The 21441-nt window shown below is 37.0% G+C and overlaps 1 long non-coding RNA gene across 3 annotated transcripts in view; it reads right to left on the minus strand.

Annotated features, from left to right (window-relative positions):
- LOC112424022 (uncharacterized) overlaps positions 1-21441 on the minus strand; it is a 173676-nt gene that overhangs the window by 70113 nt on the left and 82122 nt on the right. For 2 of the 3 annotated variants that reach the window (XR_011620804.1, XR_011620802.1), the window contains exon 4: positions 18029-18095. This is a non-coding gene — a long non-coding RNA (uncharacterized lncRNA). Of the gene's footprint in view, positions 1-18028; positions 18096-19596; positions 20825-21441 lie in introns of those variants that run through there. The other variant, XR_011620803.1, reaches the window with a different exon arrangement.

Raw genomic sequence — 21441 nt, forward strand, 5'->3', positions numbered from 1 at the left:
AGCTCATTCCTAATGTTAGGGAGAAAGTATTCAATCATATACCATTGAGAAAGATGTTAGCTGTAGATTTTCACAGATGCTTTTTTAAAAAACTCAGATTGCAGAAGTTGTCTTCTTTTCCTAGCTTTTCTAGAATGTTTATTATGAATGGTTATTGAGTTTTCTCAAATGCATTTTCTGCACTTTTAAGGTGATTTTTTGCTTTTGCTTTGTACTCTGTCAATGTGTCCAATTATATAGATATATTTTCAAGTATTGACTCAACCTTGCATTCCTAGGATAAACTTCATTGGCTAGGTTAAATTGATAATATTTTGGAGTATTTTTGGTCTATATTTATGGGCTATATTGGTCTGTAACATCCTTTTTAAAAAATGTATTTGTGGCTGGGTATGGTGGCTCATGCTACCCAATCCCAGCACTTTGGGAGGCCAAGGTGGGTGGATCATGAGGTCAGGAGTTCAAGACCAGCCTGACCAACATGGTGAAATCCCATCTGTACTAAAAATACAAACAAAAAAATAACCTGGCATGGTGGTATGCACCTGTAATCCCAGCTACTCGGGAGGCTGAGGCAGGAGAATCACTTGAACCTGGGAGGCGAAGGTTGCAGTGAATCGAGATGGCATCACTGCACTCCAGCCTCAGTGACAGAGCGAGACTTCATCTCAAAAAAAAAAAAAAAAGTACTTGTGAGGTATATTACTAGGGTTGTTTTGGTTTTATAGCATGAGTTGGAAGTGACTTACTATTCTATCTTCTGAAAGAGTTTGTATACAATTGGTATTAATTTATTCTTAAATTTTCTATAGAATTCAGTGTTGAAACAATCTGGATACAAAGTTTTCTTTGTGAAATTTTTTTTTTATTGTAAGTCAAATGTCTCCAAAGAATGCAGAACTACTCACATTTTCTATTTCTTCTTCAGTAAGTTTTGGTTAGTTGAAATTTTAAAGGAATTTATCTATTTAATTTACACTCTCAAATTTGTTGCCATGAGGTTGTTTATAATATTTTAATATTTTTTACACTTATAGGATCTGTGACTATATTCCTTTCATTCCTAATATTGAAAATTTGTGTTTTCTTCCTTTTTCTTGGTTATTCAAGAAAAAATAATGAATGGTGGATAAAGATGAGGTAATGAAAGAAGACAAATTTTAAAGAAGTTTAAAAGTGAAAAGAGAAAAAAAATTACAAAGGTTAATTTTTGTTTTTCATTTACTATGTGCCAGGCTATGTACTAAATTCTTACCTTTAATCTCCACACTATAATTATATAAGTGGGTGACATGGTTTTTCTGTGTCCCCACCCAAATCTCATCTTGAATTGTAACTCCTATAATTCCCACATGTCATGGGACGATCCCAGTGGGAGGTGATTGAATTATGGGGGTGGGTCTTTCCCTTACAGTTCTCATGATGGTGAATAAGTCTCACAACATCTGATGGTTTTAAAAAGAGGAGTTCCCATGCACACGTTATCTCTCTTTGCCTGCTGCCATCCACTTGAGAAATGAATTGCTCCTCCTTGCCTTCTGACATGATTGTGAGGATTCCCCAGCCACATGGAACTGTAAGTCCATTAAACGTCTCTTTCCTTTGTAAATTGCCCAGTCTTGGGTATGACTTTATCAGCAGCATGAAAACAGACTAATACAATGGGTCCTACTAGTTTCACAGATTCATGAATTTAAGCTTTACAAAATTAAGTGACTTGCTTTAAATGACACATTGAAGAAGCATTGCAACAAGTAAGAGAAATTAGCGTCCTAAAGAAATGTTTTTAAATAAACAAAGGAGTGATTTAGTTTGAAAAAATGCATGAAAACATTTTAACAGGTAAATACACTCAAATGTTATCAGTGTTTTTCTCTGTATGGAGTAGTTTTTATTTTATTTAAAAAAATGTATTTTTCCCTTCTACAACGAGCATAATCAAAAAAATGTCTTTTATAAAGTGAAAACTGTTAAGACAGATAAAATTAATTATGTTTTCATACAGGGCAAGAGGAAGCAGGGCATAGTGCTACCATTTGAGGGACTGGGATCAAGAAGCAATAATTCATTCATTCAGCAAATGTTTACTGCATTTCTACTTTGTTCCAAGGAAGAAGAAAAAAAAAGAGCATAAAGAAAAGAAGACAATAATTAAGAAGACAGGAGGAATGAAGTAGAGAGAATTCCCATGAAGTGATCGCATTCTCATTAAAATAGAAAGTGAAATCAGTGGGTAAATGTGAGGGTGGAGGTGAGTCTAGGACCTTGAGTATGTACACAAAAGTGGAAAAGATCACTGTGGTTTGCTTTGAAGCCTAGAAGCAAAAGTAGAAAGGAAAGAAAACAGAGGCTGTCCAGAGTTGAAGAGTGTCAAGATGAAAAGGCAAGGGTCAAGAAGATAAATGAATTTTGAAGCCAGATTGACCTCTCATTTTCTTAAAACTCCAATGTGGAAGTTACTATGGATGAGTGGAGATAAAAGAGAAGATCCTGGAGTTAAATTATAGGATGGGAGTGGAAGGTAGAATCCTGGAAAGAAAAAAAAAGAAAGAACACTTCGATGCAGGTAGATGGCATGGAGTCCAAAAGAATGCCCTTAAGTGATCATTAATGAGCAACAGTCTGGAAGTTCACCAAAGCTATTTGTGGAAACTGCATTTATTCAATTTATAGACTTCTAACTTAATTGGCGACAACATAATCCATCTTTCTCTGACACTCAGATAAATTCGAAGTGATCATTTCAGGGCATAATCAGAATTTTGAGACAACTTAGAAATTATATCCTGAAGTTTCCAACGTTATTAACATTCTTGAAGAAAGTCTTCCATCTCTAGTGAATACAGTGCATTTTTGTTGTTAGGCAAATGGGTGTGAAGCTCACAGCACTCCTCCTGTGTCTCCCAATCTGCTTTAGTTAGCTCATCCATCAATGAAGAGGACACACTTAAACTGTTCAAAGACAATCCAGAGAAGTCCTTAGCCTAGGACGGTCCAGCCAAACTGATGTGCTGCTGTTCCAACTACAGCCCTTACTCAGACGGAATTCACTCAGTGCCGGAGGTAGAGAGACACTGCCTTATTTGTTTTGGCAATAATTGTCTCCCTGCCCTGAAAGAGGCCCTAAAATTGCTTCTATGTTTAGAAACAAGATTACTCTGCTGAGGCTGCTGGTCAGAGAGTCTCACCTCCTTATAGAAGTCTGTTATTCCTAGGGCTGTATTTCCTAATTTCAGCCTTGGTGGTGCTTGGTTGATGAAGAGGCATTTGTTCCACACAGACAAGGACACAGGAAGCCTTATTAGCATGTGTGCTGGAGGAGGTCACTATGACTACTTCCTATGGGAACATTAATTGTGGGGGCTTTATTACCTCCCAACTACTCTGACTAAACATTATGACAGATTCAAGTTTCTGGTGGCTTTGATTGAATAAGGAGGACAATTTCGTTGTTAAAGAAAGTGGACTTCAAGCCAATAGATTAAAAAGGAAATCCAAATTCAATAATTTCCAGTTACTCACATGAAGAGGAAAAGATAAGCATTGATGCTTAGTGAGCATCTCTCTGCAGGGGAAGCAGGGATTTCTCGGTCATCCATGCATGATCTCTTCTCTATGTGTCACAGGAAAACCATCAAAATATTCCAAGCCACCGCAGCAGCCAGGACCTCTCTCAGTACGCTTCTAAGCCACTCTTCAATCCCTGATCTAAATCATCCACAAGTTAGTACTTGGGTCCTCAGTAAACACTTCCCATTAATTAAATCTAAGCCCAGAATTTTAAAATCCCAGATAGCTCATTCAGTATTTACATTAACCATATGCTCCCTGACTTTACACCACGAAATCACCCTTGTTATTTAGGGAGGTGAGGCAGTTGTATACACAGACTGACTGTAGAGATTTTATATTTTATCATGACCAATTTCAATTTATTGTCCCTCTAAGTTATGATGAATAAAAGTCATACTCATTGCCTTAAAGAGAAGATTTGTCTTCCAAAAGAAAATCTCAGCAGATTAATGTAAGACTCCATGCCAAAATTAAAGCCAGCTAGATTTGTTTAAATTTTAAAATGAAAAATGCATTGGCTCTTTTTCCTTGCTGCCCCCACTCAGCATGAAAGCTTCTCCTCAAACAATGTTCCTCCATCTCAGTTAATAGCAATTCTACCGTACCGAATAGCCCCAAGGATATGGAATCATCATTGACGTCCTTCTCCAGTGCAGAAGTCAACACTGATGGCATTACTTTCAGAATGTGTCCACAACCTGATGACTTCTCATCACCTCTGCTGGTCCTACCTCAACCTATGCCACCACTCTCTGTGATACACTGGATTCTTCTCAGCATTCTCCAATCTGGTCTTCCTGCTTCCACTTCTTTTCTCTCCATTCCCCTGTTGAGCAGGTCATGTCACTCCTCCACCATTCTAAGGGAAAAAGTCTTTCACCAGGGCTCCATCTGTTCACTGATTTCTGCCACTTGCTCTCTGACTCATTCCCCTCTACTCTCATGGCTGTTCCTCAATCACATCAAGTGTTCTTCCCCAGGGCCTTTGCACATGCTGTTCTCTCAGCCTGGAATGTTCTTCCTCCAGTTGACCACATTGCTTAATTCCTCTCCTCCTTCTGGTTTCTTCCCAAATGCTAACTCAACAGAAGAAGTCAAATCTCACACCTCCCCCCCGATATAAAGCAGTTAGAGTTGCCTACTACCTTGCACCCTCTCACCTTGCCCTGCTTTATTTTCCCTTTATAGCAATTATCACCCTCTTGACTTACGATGTGTTTATTTGGTTATTGTATGTCTCCTCCAATACCTGGCCCACAGAAGGCACTCAATAAACATTTTTGAGTAAACAGTTCTGATAATCATAATAAAGACCTGTTTGGTCCCTGGATTTCCTACAGAGCGGTAGTAAGAGAGACAGCAAATGCGAACGTAGCATCTCCAACATAACAACCATGGCTGATCACTCAACAGTAACCAAGGACCTCTGTGGAAGCATAAAACAAAAACTAAAATGAGCTACACTAGCTTAATAAACTTTAAGCTTAAAGGGATATAATTATTTCAAAACTTGGTGAATTGATTCAAACCTGAAATAAATCTAAATAAATAAATTAAATAATAAATAAATCTATCTCCTACTACAAATTTCGAACATCAGTGCAAACCTGAACCAAGCTGATGCTTGTCTCACCTCTCGGGTAAAATGCTGCAGAGCCTTTGAAAAGACATTCATGGCTCCATTGAAGCAACAAGCATTATACTCGTTCTTTTTAGGCATAACCTCTTATGTCAGTTACTACAATATTTCTCTGTGCCTATTGATATTTCTCTGCTAGAGTAGACTGTGTTTTCTTTCTATTTTTTTCTCCTTTTACTCCTGGCCACAATCCAGACCAAGCAAATAGATTATTTGGGGCTTCTCAGTCAAGGGGTTGGTTTTAGCTATGACCTGAGAGACAACAGCACTGGCTAGGGATGAGGGCATAGTACAAGGTCTCTGAGAGGTGCTGAGATTTTAACTAAGAGTTGCCAAAAGCCATATCCAGGGAGAAAGCAAAAGTCAGAAACATTGCTAAGTTCCTGCAAGGTATCAAATGATAAGAATATGGGGAAAGTAAACTCTTTCAGTTATTCACAAAATACTTGCTAGGGTTGGAGTTAAAAGGAGGAACAAAATCCCCTACCTTCAAGTTGCCCTCAGTTTGGAAAAAAGCAGACAAGTACATAGGTGAATATTATATAGAGTAGTAAATGCTAGGCTTTATGGGTAAATATAGGAGGGAATGTCATTCAAACAAGTCTTTGATAGAATAGACTTGGGTCCTAAAGCCAATTCCCCATTTCCTAACTGACATTTTGGGAAAATTACATAAATCCCCCAACTTTGGTTTCCTTCAGGGGATAGGAGAGGGCTACAGTAAAAACGATTTTTAAAGCAGCTAAAATTTGTATTATGTGCTGGGCACATTTGTCTCCTTCTGGTATGTGAAGATTAAGTTAAAAGTTGTTATCAATATTCCATTTCTTAACTTTATGAGGTACATATCGAAGATGATATCAAGGAGTTTCCTGATGGGAGCCCATGAAGGGGGAAGTGGGGCCAGGATTAGGGGAACAGTCAGGAGATGTGAGGGTGAGAAATGTGTGATCAAATCCTTTGCCAAGTTCTTCTTTTGCCACTCTGTATTAATCTGGCCACTCCCCGTGCATCTAGAGTCCTAAGGGGAATCTGGAAAATAAAAGAACTAGTGAATGTGAGATAGGACAGAATTTTTTTAAGCCACCAAAAATAAGATACTGAGGTTAAATCCCTTCTGGTCAATGTCTTGAGTCCCCTCAAACTGAAATAAAAGCCATACATGCAACCTCAATAGACACCCATGCATAAAGCTGGGAAATAATTCTTCTGGGTCAACAAATGAGAACTTAGCCATACTCTTCTCAGGAAGACCCAGAAACTCGGGTATCTTGAACTGAAGAAGGAAATATGGGTACTTCAGGTTGTTTCCTAAGGGAACTCTCTCTAACACTGATTTTGTCCATGATAACAGTGGTCCTCAACCCTCTACACTACTGCTATGGTAACAGTAGGGTTACTATAACAATAGTTACCTTCTACTGAAATAGCTATTATCTGCTCAACATGGTGCATATTATTTTATGTGCATATTACATTTAGTTCTTGTAATGACGTTATGAAGTAAACTTTATTTTCTCCATGTTGTAAGTGAGGATATTCAGCCCTAAAGAAATTAAATAACTTGCCCACAGTCACACTCTTATTAGGTTGAGCAATATGAAATGGCTGACATTCCACAATTTTTTGGCCAACACACATGGCGGTTTCACACAGTCAAACCCTGGTGAGTGGCTGAGCCTATCCACACTGGGCCTGATCTGTGTGGTCAGTCACTATGTCAGACACTATGAAACAGAGACAACAGAAAACCTGGCACGGGCATGCATAATGCTACACTTTCATAAAGACCTCGACGTCTTCCTACTACCTTCTGTTACAAAGATATTTGAAACTAATTTATTTTATAAACCATGAATTTAGAATTTAGCCTGCATTTTTATGTAATCACCTCTCTTTGCCCTTACGGGAAATTTAGGTTAAGAAAAATTTCTTGGTAGTGTTTGACAGACTATAAACATTATTCACCGACATGACATCTATTTATTCTGAGTAATACCATTAAGAATCTCTTACAAAATTCTGTCCCTAAAAGGAAAGTTATGTTCTGTAACAATAGCAAAGAATGCATATAAGATAAGCTGACTGAAGAAATATCTGCAGATTCATGCCATCGCAACAACTGACAGGATTTAATTGAATCACTCAGGCATTTCTATTAAGCTGGTATAGGCTGAAAGAATAACTTCTAAAGAAACTTATAAAGTATTTCTGATTTGGAATGGACTTAATTGGCTTCACCATGAAGCATTTTTCTAGTATCTAATATTTTGAAAGATTCTAATGTTCATTGAATACCAAAGCTTGATGTGTATCTTAATGTATCTACTTAATAGCATCTGATGATAAGAAACATCTGCCAATAAAAACTGGAAAACTTTACAGAAAAAAAAAAAAAAAAACCTATTCTTGAAGTGGCCCAGAACCTGTTAAAAAGATTACCACGTGAGTCTGCCTGTTATTTTTCTTTCAAAAAACGATTTGCAAATTAGAGTATACGAAATTCTTTTTATATAAAGAATTTTACAAAGCAGCTAACATTTGCTCATTTGTATATGTACGTAAGAACTGTTATAAGAATTTTAATTCAGTTTCCTTTATTTTTATAACAAATCTGAGCAAAACCACCAAGTGCTTTATTGCAGTTGCAGTGGTTTCTATCCTATGGTTGTTCACATCAATGGGTGCAAGTGGAGTGGGCACAGTGAACAAAAACCTATTGCTTCCTGACTAAATATTCTCTGGGATTAAAAATCTGACCTTCCTGATAGATTGTTCAGTCCTTCTGCCTGAGAGGTGTTAACTCCTAGAGAGAGGTCTCTTTACTCTAGTTTCCCTGAGAATCCAGTGGACTGCATAACAAACATTACTTCCTGACATAAAATAGGCCTAATTCATCATTTTGAGTTTTTACATGTGAATTTAGGGTCATTTACTTCTAATTTAATAAAATACTAAAATATGAATGCTTAATCATTAGCTAACTGAATTCTAAACACCATCTTAAATGAATAGCTTCTAAGTAGAAGTCCAGTATGGGATAAAATATTATAATTATAGGTGCGCAAATCTAATGTAATCAATTTGAATATTGAATCACAGAAAAAGGCAAGAAATTACATCCAAAATTTGGACAAATGTGTATTTTCTCAGTATGGACCTCCTTAGTATAACCCAACGTATTGAAAGTGTTTCAAATTCAATTTTTGTACATTTACAGCATCAACTTCAAGTCCAAGTCTGACCGATTTTACAAAGAATATGTTTTATCCTGCATTTGATCATTAAAATGAAGCTTCAAAGAGTAATTGAAAGAAAACTACATGATAACATAAGGGACATTTTAAGCTAAAGTTTGCAAAATATAATTTAACATTGTATTATACTAACATTTTCAGTTCTCTTTCTACTGCTATTGGCTGTATCCTAAATAAGCTACAACAGAGCTAACTTATGTTATGACCTAATCTCTAGGCAGAGTAGTACAATAAACTTAGATGAACTTGTTTCAGAAGCAGAAATGATTACTGCCAAAAAGTAAAAAGGGAAAAAAATGAAGCCCTCCTAAAAATCTTCTTGTTTTGAATGTTGGCATAGTTACCAAAGAGAAATTTGTATTTTGAAGACTTTTTCTTAGATGTTGAATACTGTGACCAATTGTGGTGGTGGCTGAAAGAAGAATAAGATTCATGAGGAATTTCTCTTACAAACATCTTTTCAAAATCCATCCTTGTTATTATTTCCCTTCCACCTATATTAAACTTAAAATTGGCTGTATGCATAAGTTTTTTTTATCACTTAAGCTAATTTTAATCATAAAGCTTCATATATAGCTATAGGTTGGATTTAATTTCTGAATGTTCAGCCAAAGTCTAAATTTAAATCCATATTTTAAATATATCATATGGTCAAACTACATACAATAAATTGCTGAATAATCCTGAGAGTATAAATAGTAGAGAGAATTGTGTTTAATTAACTTAGTACTAGAATAGCATTCTTATTCCTGGTATCTTCAGAATATTATGCTAGAAAGAGTTTTTGGTTGAACACTAACAATTCTAGAATATTTCAAAAAGGGGCAATTAGAAATCATTTAGTCCAACAGTCTGTTTTTAAAAATGAGAAAATTGACTTCCAGAGATTTTGAGTGCAGTGTCTAAGGTCATATGGCTGTTCAGTTAAGTATAGCCTAAAGATTCCTCCTTACGTATTTTAAGTTAGGCCTAAAAGCTTCTCCATACATAGCGAACTGTCACCTAATTGGAAGCGTGAAGAGACTGCCCCTGCTCTTATGACAAGTAGCAGAGTCTCAGCCAATCACAGCAGCCGAATTTTGGCCAATCACAGGCAGCCAACTGTTTAAACCATGTTCAAATAAGGCAAACACTGAGCTGTAACCAACCCAGCACTTTCTTTACCTCGCTTTCATTTTCCATATGTCACTTTCTTTTTTCTGTCCATAAATGTTTTCTGATCATGTGGCAGTTCCCGAGTCACATCTATCCTGGTTCTGGAGCATCCCGATTTGTGAATCATTCTTTGCTCAATTAAACTCCATGAAATGTAATTTGTCTAAAGTTTTTTTTTATTTTAACATAGCTAATTAATAGCAGAGTTGAGACTATCATCCAGGTCACCCAACTACAATTCCATTGCACATTTGGTGGCATCAGGCTTATGTCAAAAGATTATGAAAATAAATTCATCCCATTAAAGAAGTTTGCAAAGTGTATTCTTTGGAGTTCTACTGCTCCTTGGAGTGATGTCAAGAATCACAGACGAAAAGGAAGATGTGCCACTGTATATTCACTTTAACCTAAGCATTTCCTCTGTTTCCCTGTTTTATATAGTGTTCTTTTGAATAGTATTATGTTTTAGAAGATTCTCCTACCATAAAAAAAAGAAGGTTTGAAAATTAGTTCCCAATCCCTGGTTCCAGACAGTGAAACTAAAACTCTTCTGCTGCCAATACCTAAAAGTGACTGAGTAAAATAAAATAAGCATTCTTTTAAGGGCTTATGTAACGTTGTAAAAATACCCTATGTCCAAAACATGGAGAGCCTGAAATAAAAGGAATCTCTTGGAAATGATTGTCCTTTCCTTAGGTGTATAGATGGCATACCAGAAAAAGAGAACAGATGAGATAGGAAATAGCAATATTTGAGGAATAATGACTGAGAATTTTTCAGCATAGAAAGTTAGAAAGCACAACGAGTTTTTAGGCAGAATTAAAACAAAACATCAAACCTCAATATATTAGATAAAAACTTCATAACACCAAAGATAAGGAGAAATTAACTGTGAGAAAAGACATATTGCCTCTAATAGCAGACTTCTTTTCTTTTTTTTTAAGACAAGGTCTCACTCTTTCACCCATGCTGGAGTGCAGTGGTACAATCATGACTTGCTGCAGTCTCCACCTACCAGGTTCAAGAGATTCTCCTGCCTTGGGCTCCCGAGTAGCTAGGACTACAGGCATGTGCCACCATGCCCAGCTAATTTTTGTAATTTTTGTAGGGGTTGAATTTCTCCATGTTGCCCCAGCTGGTCTCGAACTCCTGGACTCAAGTGATCCACCTGCCTCGGCCTCCCAAAGTGCTGGGATTATAGGCAAGGAGTCACCATGCCCAGTCAATAGCAGACTTTCAACAGCAACAATAAGGCCACAAAACAATGAAGCAATTTTCAAAGTCCTGATAAAATAACCGATATCTGAGAATATTCACAAGAGTAAAGATAAAATAACTTTATTCTCTACCCAATGCAAACTCAACTTATTTCTTACAAACCCTCACTGAAAGAAAGGTCATACTTGTTGAAGGAGGAAATTGAATCTCGAAGAAGGAAATTGAATTCCAAAGAAGGGTAGGCAGAAGTTATTAAACATATGGGTAAATATAAGTATGGTGTCAATCTGTTCAGGCTGTTTTTAACAGAATACCATAAACAGGATGGATTGTAAGCAACAGAAATTGATTTCTCATTGTTCCGAAAGCTGGGAAGTGCAAGGTCAAGGTGATGGCAGATTGGGTATCTGCTGAGGATTTGCTTCAGATTCATAGAAAGCATCTTCTCACTGCATCCACACATGGCAGGAGGGGGCAAGGGACCTCTCTTGGGTCTCTTCTGTCAGGGCACAAATCCCATTCCTGGGGACTCCACCCTTATGACCTAATAATATCCCAAAGGCCTCTCCTCCTGACGCCATCACACTGGGAATTAGAATTTCAACATATGAATTTTTGGAGACACAAACATTCTGTCTATAGTTTATGAACTTTATAAAATAATAAATATAATGATTCATATCATGTTATAAAAATAATGTGAAATTAAAATGCTGTGAAGCAGCAAAACAGTAGTCAGTTTGGCTTTCTTCAGATTCTACCTATGACCAATTGAGGTCAGAAAATATTAAGTGGGAAATTTCAGAAATAGACAATTCATAGGTTTAAGTTGTGTGCCATTCTGATGAAGTCTTGTGCTGTCCTGCTCCATCCCACCCAGGACAGGAATCATCCCTCTGTTCAGGTATCCACACTGCCCTTTAATCACTTAGTAACTGTCTTGATTATTACCTCAACTCTCTTGGTATCACCATGCTTGTGTTCAAGTGACTCTTATTTTAATTAATAATGGTCTCAAACTGCAAGAGTAGTGATACCGGCATATTGTTATAATTGTTCTAATTTACTATGGTTGTTGTTAATATCTTGCTGTGCCTCATTTATAAATTAAACTTTATCATAGTATGTATAGGAAAAAACATAGAATATATAGTATTTGGTACTATCCAGGGAGGCTTCAGGCATCGCTTGGGAGTCTTGAAGTATTCCCTGTAAATAAGGTGGGACTACCATACATAAAATGAGAGGCAGGTGATCAGAATTCAAACATTATAAGAATCTTGTATATTTTTAAACAAGATACAAGTAGCAATTAACATTAGGCTTTTATAAGCCAAACATTCACATCAAACATGTAAGGTGTAACCACTGAAATAATAAAAATAAAGTACATCAGCTTCAACCTGGTAAACAGGGCAAAGTAAAATAAAGAAATGTGAGTAAACTAATTGAATAAAAGTAAAGGAAAAAATAAAGCAAATACAAAAGGTAAAGAATCAAACAAATATTTTAGCAGTTATAATAAGTAATCAGACTATATACTAGTTAAAAGATTTTTTTTTTTTTTTTTTTTTTTTTGAGACGGAGTCGCGCTCTGTTGCCCAGGCTGGGGTGCAGTGGACGGATCTCAGCTCACTGCAAGCTCCGCCTCCCGGGTTCACGCCATTCTCCGGCCTCAGCCTCCCAAGTAGCTGGGACTACAGGCGCCCGCCACCTCGCCCGGCTAGTTTTTTGTATTTAATAGAGACGGGGTTTCACCGTGTTTGCCAGGATGGTCTCGATCTCCTGACCTCGTGATCCGCCCGTCTCGGCCTCCCAAAGTGCTGGGATTACAGGCTTGAGCCACAAAAATATCGAGCCAATGTGATGTTCAGAAGAGACATACCATAAAGAAACAAAATAGCTGAAACTAAAGAAATGAAAAAGATAAATCAAAAGAACTCTAACAAAAATAGTGATGCCCCTGTCCAAAAACATAAACTTTAATAAAAATATATATTGCTAAAGGAAAAGGTAAACTCTGCTGTGATGGTTAATAATGAGTGTCAACTTGATTGGATTCAAGGATGCAAAGTATTGTTGCTAGGGGTGTCCGTGAGGGTGCTGCCAAAGGAGATCAACATTTGAGTCAGTCGACTGGGAGAGGCAGACCCTCAATCTGGGTGGGCACCATGTAATCAGCTACCAGCACAGCTAGAATAAAGCAGGCAGAAGAAAGTGGAATGAGGTGACTTGCTGAGTCTTCTGGCCTTTATCTTTCTTCTGTGCTGGATGCTTCCTGCCCTCAAACATCAGATTCCAAGCTCTTCAGCTTTTGGACTCTTAGACCAACACCCGTGATTTGTCAGGCAGGGGCTCTGGGCCTTCACCGCATACTGAAGGCGGCACTGTTGGCTTCCCTACTTTTAAGGTTTTGGAACTCAGACTGGTTTCCTCGCTCCTCAGCTTGCAGAGGGTCTATTGTGGGACTTCACCTTGTGATTGTGTGAGTCAATACTCCTTAATAAACATCCTTTCATATATTCATCTATCCTATTAGTCCTGTCCTTCAAGAGAACCCTCACTAATACATCTGCTAACGTTTTTAAAAGGAAATATTGGCAAGGCGCGGTGGCTCACGCCTGTAATCCCAACATTTTGGGAGGCCGAGGCAAGTGGATCACGAGGTCAGGAGATCAAGACCATCCTGGCTAACACGGTGAAACCCCATCTCTACTAAAAAAATACAAAAGAAAATTAGCCAGACATGGTGGCGGGCGCCTGTAGTCCCAGCTACTTGGGAGGCTGAGGCAGGAGAATCCCGGGAGGCAGAGTTTGCAGTGAGCTGAGATCCGGCCACTGCACTCCGGCCTGGGCGACAGAGTGAGACTCCGTCTCAAAAAAAAAAAAAAAGGAAAAAAGAAAAAGGAAATATTTACCATGGTATTATAAAAGTTACTGTATGCAGGTAATAACATAGCCTCGAAGTGTATAAACAAAAAATGATAGAATTATATAGAGATATGCACAAATTCATATGGCTAGAGATTTCAATGCAACTTTTCCATGAATATCTTCATAAGGTGAAAAAATTAATAAGGACAAAAATATTTTAACACAATTAGCAAGACCGATTGATACAATATAGATAAGCCAGGCACAGTGGCTCACGCCTGTAATCCCAGCACTTCTGGAGGCTGGGGTGGGAGGATTACTTGAGCCCCGAAGTTCAAGACCAAGCTGGGCAACATAGAGAGATTCGGTGTCTATTAAAATTTTAAAACAAAAAGTGAATAAATTGGTTCGGCATGGTGGCAGCTACTCGGGAGGCTTAGGTGAAAGGATCACTTGAGCACAGGAGGTCAATGCTGCAGTGAGCTATGATTCCACCACTGCACTCCAGCCTGGGTGACAGAGCAAGACCTTGTCTCTAATAGTAATAATAATAATACTCATAAATAGATCTCTCCACATAAGAAATTTAGATGCAAACCTTTTTTCAAAATCTGTGCATGTTATCGGTTGAATTTGTGTCCCCTCCAAAATTCATATGCTGAAGTCCTAACCTCCAGTACCTTACAATGTGACTGTATTTGGAGACAGAGTCTTTAAAGAGGTAATTGTGGTTAAATTAGATCATTAGGGTGGACCCTAGTCTAATATGACTGGTATCTTTATAGGAAGAGGAGATCAAGACACAGACAAGATGAGGTTCAGACCATGTGAAGACAGAGAAGACTGTAATCCACATGCCAAGGAGATAAGACTCAGAATAACTAACCAGACTAACAACTTTATATCAGACTTCCGGCATCCATTATTATTGAAAAACAGATTTCAGTTGTTTAAGCCACCAGCCCGTGGCATTTTGTGTCATGGCATTTCTAGCAAAATACAGTGAATAATTTACAACAATTAACCAGGTATTAGGCTAAAATGCAAATTTTCAAATAGAAATAAATACTAATAATAGATTTTTTTCTGACCAAAATAGAATTTATAACAATTTTGTAATACAGTGAGAAAGAAAAAAATATGTTTAAAAGTAAAAAATTTAAATTTAAAACATTATTAAAAGACATGCACTGAGATTTTTGTGGTTCAGAAAATACATCACTTTGAACATTAGAATATATTAAAATATAATAATAATGAAATCATTATAAATCACACTTTGTGGTAAGCAGCTAAAGCATTACTTAGAGAAAGATGCATATAAGATTAGTGTTCAAGTCAATAAGGTGAAGAAACAATGAAGTAATAATATGAACAGAAATTCATGGTACAGAAGACAAAGCAGCCAACACATGCTTCACCGGTGAGTTCTTATATTTGTGAAGAAAATTGCCTTTCAAGTTTTGAAATAAAATAAGAGAAAGAAAAGAACAGGGATCGGGAAGAGAAGAAAACAGGGAAATAGTAAGGTCTCACACTCTTTCTAGAATGTTCTATCACACATCCATATACATCTGTTAATGTCTGCCTTAAGAAATCAAAGTTAGGGCCAGGCATGGTGGCTCACATCTGTAATCCCAGCACTTTGGGAGGCCAAGGTGGGTGGATCATCTGAGGTCAGGAGTTCAAGACCAGCCTGGCCAACATGGTGAAGCCCTGTCTCTACTAAAAAAAGTACAAAATTATCTGGGCATGGTGGCATATGCCTGTAATCCCAGCTACTTGGGAGACTTAGGCAGGAGAATCGCTTGAACCCAGGAGGCGGAGGTTACAGTGAGGTGAGATGGCGCCACTGCACTCCAGCCTGGGCGACAGAGTGAGAGTCTGTCAAAAAGAAAGAAAGAGAGAAAGAGAGAGAGAGAGAAAGAAAAGGAAGGAGAGAGAAAGCAGGCTAAGTTAGTAATATCTCTTCTGTTAAGTTTCTCTGAACTTTTCAAATAGTTACCCACTCTCTATGCCACCATTTTATCTTATAAATACTTTAAATATCCTGTCCAGAAAACTGTATTATAATGATTTGTTTTCATGGCTGTCATATCTCCCAAGGTGGCACTCATAGAAAATAATGCCTTATTTCCCAGTGTTTAAAGAAGTGTTTGACTTTCAACACATGGTTGAAGATAAACAAATCAATTAATAAATAAATATTGAAGACTTTGAGGAAATTTACAATGTGGCCAAATACATACCCCAATACTTTTTTTCTTCATGTTAAAACTCCAAATTCCTTCAAACATTATTCATAAGACACAATTGATAGAGGCTTCAGTATTCTAGTTTCCCTCCTTTGACGACTCTTCTGCTGTATATTACTGATTTTAAAACTATCTCCAAAATATTGTGGCTTAAAATAGCAATAATCTTTTTTTTTTTTTTTTTTTTTGATAGTCTCTTTCATGGTTCCTGTTAGAAATTCAGAAAAGGGTCCTCTGGGTAATTCTGGCACAAGGTCTGTTTTATTAGGTTGCTGTCAGATGGTGGATAGAGCTGGAGAAGCTAGGAACCGAACAGGCACCCTCTTTTTCTTTTCCTTTTTCTATTTCTCTCTTTCTACCCCCACCTTCCATATGAAATCATGTTGTCTCTCCATAGGGATCAGCAGCATAGCAGCCCAGGGCACTGAAAATGCTTACAGACTTGGTAAGGACTCCAACATGAATTTTCCAGGAAAGTTGTTTTTTCTTTTCTGATCTACCCTCAGAAGACAGGAATTGTCACCTCCAGCATAATATATTGGTTATAAGGGAGTCAATAATTTGCCTGAATTCAGGGGAAGGAAAATTAGACTCTATATCTTAGGAAGATTGTCACAATGTTCTAGAAGAACACATGAGGCAGGAGATACTGTTGCAGTCAGCTTTGGAATATACAGTCTGACACAGTCTGTTTTCCAACCACAAAAAAATCACATCCTTCTCACATACAAAATTCACTCAACCCCACCCGAAACCCACAAATTCTCATCTCACTATACTCAAGCTTGTAGGAGACCTTGTCATCTAATCAGATTGTACACTCGAGGCTGTTCAGGTGAAGTTCCTCAGATACAGCAAGTTGCATATTATTATTCTCAATCTAAAGACCAGTGAACTACAAAGACAAGTCATCTGCCCTCTACACACTCAGCATACAATGGTGAGATGGGTATAGGATAACGATTAATAGACAGGCCCATTCTAAAAGTGGGAGAGAATGTACTGAGCATGAGACAATTCTGCAATCCAACTGGACACATCTTGCCAGTTCCTTGACAGGGGCTCAGTTCTAATCTCTGGGAATTGTTCTCCATGGTTCCTGGCTCTTCCTTGTGAATTATTCTTCCTTTTTTATACAAAGGGGCCTGATTTGTACCTGAGATTTCTTCTTCCTGTCCTTCATAGTTGGAGTCCAGATGCCTCCTTTAGGTCAAACTTCTGGTGTTTCCCTTAGAAAAATTACTTTTAAATATTTGTTGGATTTTTAAAAATAAATCATATTGGGTGTCACTCTATTACATATAAGCACAATCTTTTTGAGCTAAGACTTTATGACTCTTAGAAGCTGTATTATTTGTGGAAGTCATGGTATTTGAAAGGCATTCCCTTGGGATCCTTAGAGGTACTTTTGTCTGTCTGTAAGGTTTTATAAAGTACCACTTTAGATCTTTTAAAGATCTTAACAAAAACTCCAAATTTTACCTATTCTTTGTTCTGAGGCCCTTTCTGTGAGAACATTTTGCTGGGGAAAAAAAGACTGTTCTTCACCCTTTACATTGTATGTCATCTAAATTCTACTCGAAAGCTGAACAGTATGCCCTTTAGTTCATCTCACGCTTCTCCACAGGCACTCTCAACACTGCCTGGAAATCTTAGCTATCATTGAGATCATTAGGTTGATTTCCTCTTTTCCATGTTACTGCAAAGAGCAATTCTGCTAAACTTCCCACCCAATAAGAGGACTCTTACTTCCCCCAGCTTCCAATAGCATTTCCTTCATTTTCTTCCATGCCCTTATTGACAGCTCCTAAGGGCATTAGGATTCTAACACTTTTCTGGAGGCCTTTCCAATTTTTCGTAAAATGCTCTTCGAGATCAAGCTCCTATCTTCCACCCAGTACCAAAACCAATGCAACATGTTTTAGATTTTTGTTACAGCAGCACCTCACATTCAGGTGTCAAATTTTGTCCCAGAATATTAGTCTGTTCTCACACTGCTGATAAAGAGATACCTGAGACTGGGCAATTTACAAAAGAAAGAGGTTTAATGAACTTACCGTTCCACATGGCTGGAGAGGCCTCACAATTATGGTTGAAGGCAAGGTGTAGCTGGCCACGTCTTACCTGGATGGCAGCAGGCAAAAAGAGAGAGCTTGGGTAGGGAAACTGCTGTTTTTAAAACCATCAGATCTCATGAGACTTATTCACTGTCATAAGAACTGCACAGGAAAGACCTGCCCCTATGATTCAATTACTTCCCACCGGGTCCCTCCCACATGTGGGAATTCAAAATGAGATTTGTGTCCCCACAACCAAACCATATCATTCCACCCTTGGCCCCTCCCAAATCTCATGTCCTCACGTTTCAAAACCAATCACGCCTGCACAATCGTCCCCAAAAGTCTTAACTCATTTCAGCATTAACTTGAAAGTCAAGAGTTTAAAGTCTCATCCTCCAGAGTCAAGCCATTGTAAAATTAGGACACAATTAATAAAAATAATGCTCCCAAGTATTATTTTATGACATGGGCTCATATCAGTTTAAATCAATTTTACCCTTTCAGTTTTACAGGCTACAAAATTTGGATTCATCCTGGACTCCTCTTTTTCTTTCTGATTCCACACCTTATCTGTTATCCCAAATCTGATATTCCTTCAAAACAGAGTGGGTCTGACCACTTTTTACCATTTCCTCTGCTACCACCGTAATCCAAGCCATTTTGATCCCTCCTGGATTATAGCACTGGCCTCCTAGCTGGTCTCCCTGCTTCTGTTCTTTCTCCCTTTTCTCTAAACAGTAGTCAGGAACTGGTACAGTTACAGTGATCAGTAACTGTTAAAACCTAAAACCACTCATGTCCTTCCACTGCCACAATATCCAGTGTCTCCCCATCTCAAGCAAAGTTAGAGCTGAAGAACTTGGAAGACCCTCCCTGTGTCCCCTATCACTCCTTTGATATTATGTCAAAAAACCTGCCAGATGCAATCCAGTACTTTGAGGACTTTCCAGAGAAAACCCCACTCTACCCCAAATACATAGTTTGCTATGTGTGAGGCCATATTACTCTGTGAGTAGGTACCTGCTTTCTCTTGTTTTCATGAAATAGCAGTGGGAAGATATTTACTCAATTCCTTATTTTTCATATCAACAAAGAGGACAGTGGCAGAGAGCAATCCAGAATTATTTATTTTTATATTGAAAGTTGTACACATGGTTTTGTATTTACATATGAACAAATGCCTGGAGGTCTGTCTGAAAAGTAGCAATATTCAAAACTGAATATTGCATCCATACCACGAAGACTTTAGTCAGAAGGTAGAACATTAAATAGCATTTCTGTACTTGCTAGGATAAGATTACATCACTTCTCAACTGATGCAAAGTATGAAACTAAGAGTGAAACTTTAAAAGTATCAATTATATATCTTTATTATATGTGTGCCCTATGCATGGAAACATTGTTTAGGTTTTAGCAATTTCTCATCTTCTAGCTCTACTACCAAATTAAACACTGCACATAAAATTAACAATAAGCAAAAAGATACATTTTTAGTGATTATAATTATTAATTATTATAATTATGCAAGATGTAATAAAGCATAACAGATATTTATGTTATCCTGCATTTAAAGTTATACTGAAATAAAGATGATCAGGAACCAACTGACATGTCACCAGGGTAATCTGTGACATCTGATTTCCACCACATTGCTTTGTCAATGAAGTCGTTATTCTAAGCTTTGTAGCTTACACAGAGAGAGAAAAAATAAGTCTCTATCGAGACAGCAGTTTGGCTAATTATTTTGCCTAATGATTTCTTAGATCTCACATCATATGAGAAATGGTTGATATTAATTTCAGTATGTTCTCCAAAGGCCAGGCAAGTTTCATAATGTTTTGAGTTTTGCTACTAATAGGTGCACTAAAAATGCATAGTAAAGACTTATTTAGTGGACAGAACAACAGTTACCAAGAAGGTCTTTAGCCTGGGATCCCAGATATTTTTAATTCGATGTCAGCATGGAGCCCCCATTTGATATCTTAAAGCCACTCTGAGGCCCATTGAACACTGGAAAATTTTCCCAGTGGATCAGCCCGTTTGCAGAACCAGGTGTTTCTGTAATTGTGATGCTGTGAAAAACATTCACAGTGCTCTAAGGTCCTTTAAACTCTCCTTCCACCTGTGCTTTTTGGTTGAGTTCAGTGGCTGCTTATGCTTTTCAGGGATCTACTTGTTTATGTAGGTGCATTTCTTTGTTTCTAAATTTATTTTGCTACATTTTAAAGAGGAAAATTTATAGGAAAAGATTTAACAAGCTGGTGTTGGGAGTCACTCACATTTCAACCAGGTGCACTCCTAATGTGCAGGTGTAAACCAATGAACAGGTAAGGAAAGCATGATGTGAGCAGCAGGTTCTGAAGGATTAATTGTGTATGTCCATAATGAATGTATCCCAAGGTGCATTTTAAACATCTGTTATAAATTGAGGCATTTTCCTCCTTTCTCCCCACTAACTCTTTCCAGTTTCCCTGTCACTTACATATATACAGTAAGCATAGCCTATATTTGTATATCATGGGAATAAATGTCTCTTTTTATTACTATAAAATTTAATTTCATAGGAATTTAATTTGGGGGTAAAAAAACATTTTTACTATTCTAAATAACTGATTATATATTTGCAAATAGTTCATTTCTCTTAAAGAATACTACATTAGGACACATTTTCATTTCTTAATCTTCATTTTTTTCTGACATTAGATTGTAATATAATACCTTCATCCAGGTCTGTACCTTAAAATTTTTTCCAAATGGGACAATTTTTCATCTGTATTACTCACTTTTCTTATTCTGAAAGAAATTGAAAATTTTCATTATTAAAATTCAATTTCTAATCAAAATAACATTTTCTTGTGATTGATTCCAAATAACATATTTTGTTTTCTGCATTGCATACTTAAGAGCATGTTAGCTACTTACTTTTTCATATAATTTGTAATAAAGTAGTATTTTGATTATTTTTAATACTGTATAGTCATGCTGATAGGACGTTTTAGGTGTCTATATTTAATTATCTTTTTATTCTTATAATGCAATGTTCCAGTTTTGTTTTAGCTTTTTTGAAATGCCACTTTCAAAACTAAGTTTAAATTGTATAATTAGAAAACAGGATTGGAAAAAGTAAAAATTAAATTGGGTTGGGTGAAATTAAATATAGTACTAAGTCTAAATAGCAACCTTCTCATACTTTAAATAAAATAAACAGTTTGTGTTAAATTATTACTTTTAAGAAAAAGATTGCATTTTTGTTATATCTTTTTGAAGAATTTTAACATTTATGTCTACATCAATTCAGTGTTTGTCATTAAAGAGAAAAAGGAAACATTTTAATCACACCAAGATTTTCAGACATTACAGTATTTAGTACCAACCATTCATTCAGTAAATGTATTTATATCCTAGCATAT

The sequence above is a fragment of the Macaca nemestrina genome, chromosome 3, assembly GCF_043159975.1.
Source record: "Macaca nemestrina isolate mMacNem1 chromosome 3, mMacNem.hap1, whole genome shotgun sequence".
NCBI classification, from domain to species: Eukaryota; Metazoa; Chordata; class Mammalia; order Primates; family Cercopithecidae; genus Macaca; species Macaca nemestrina.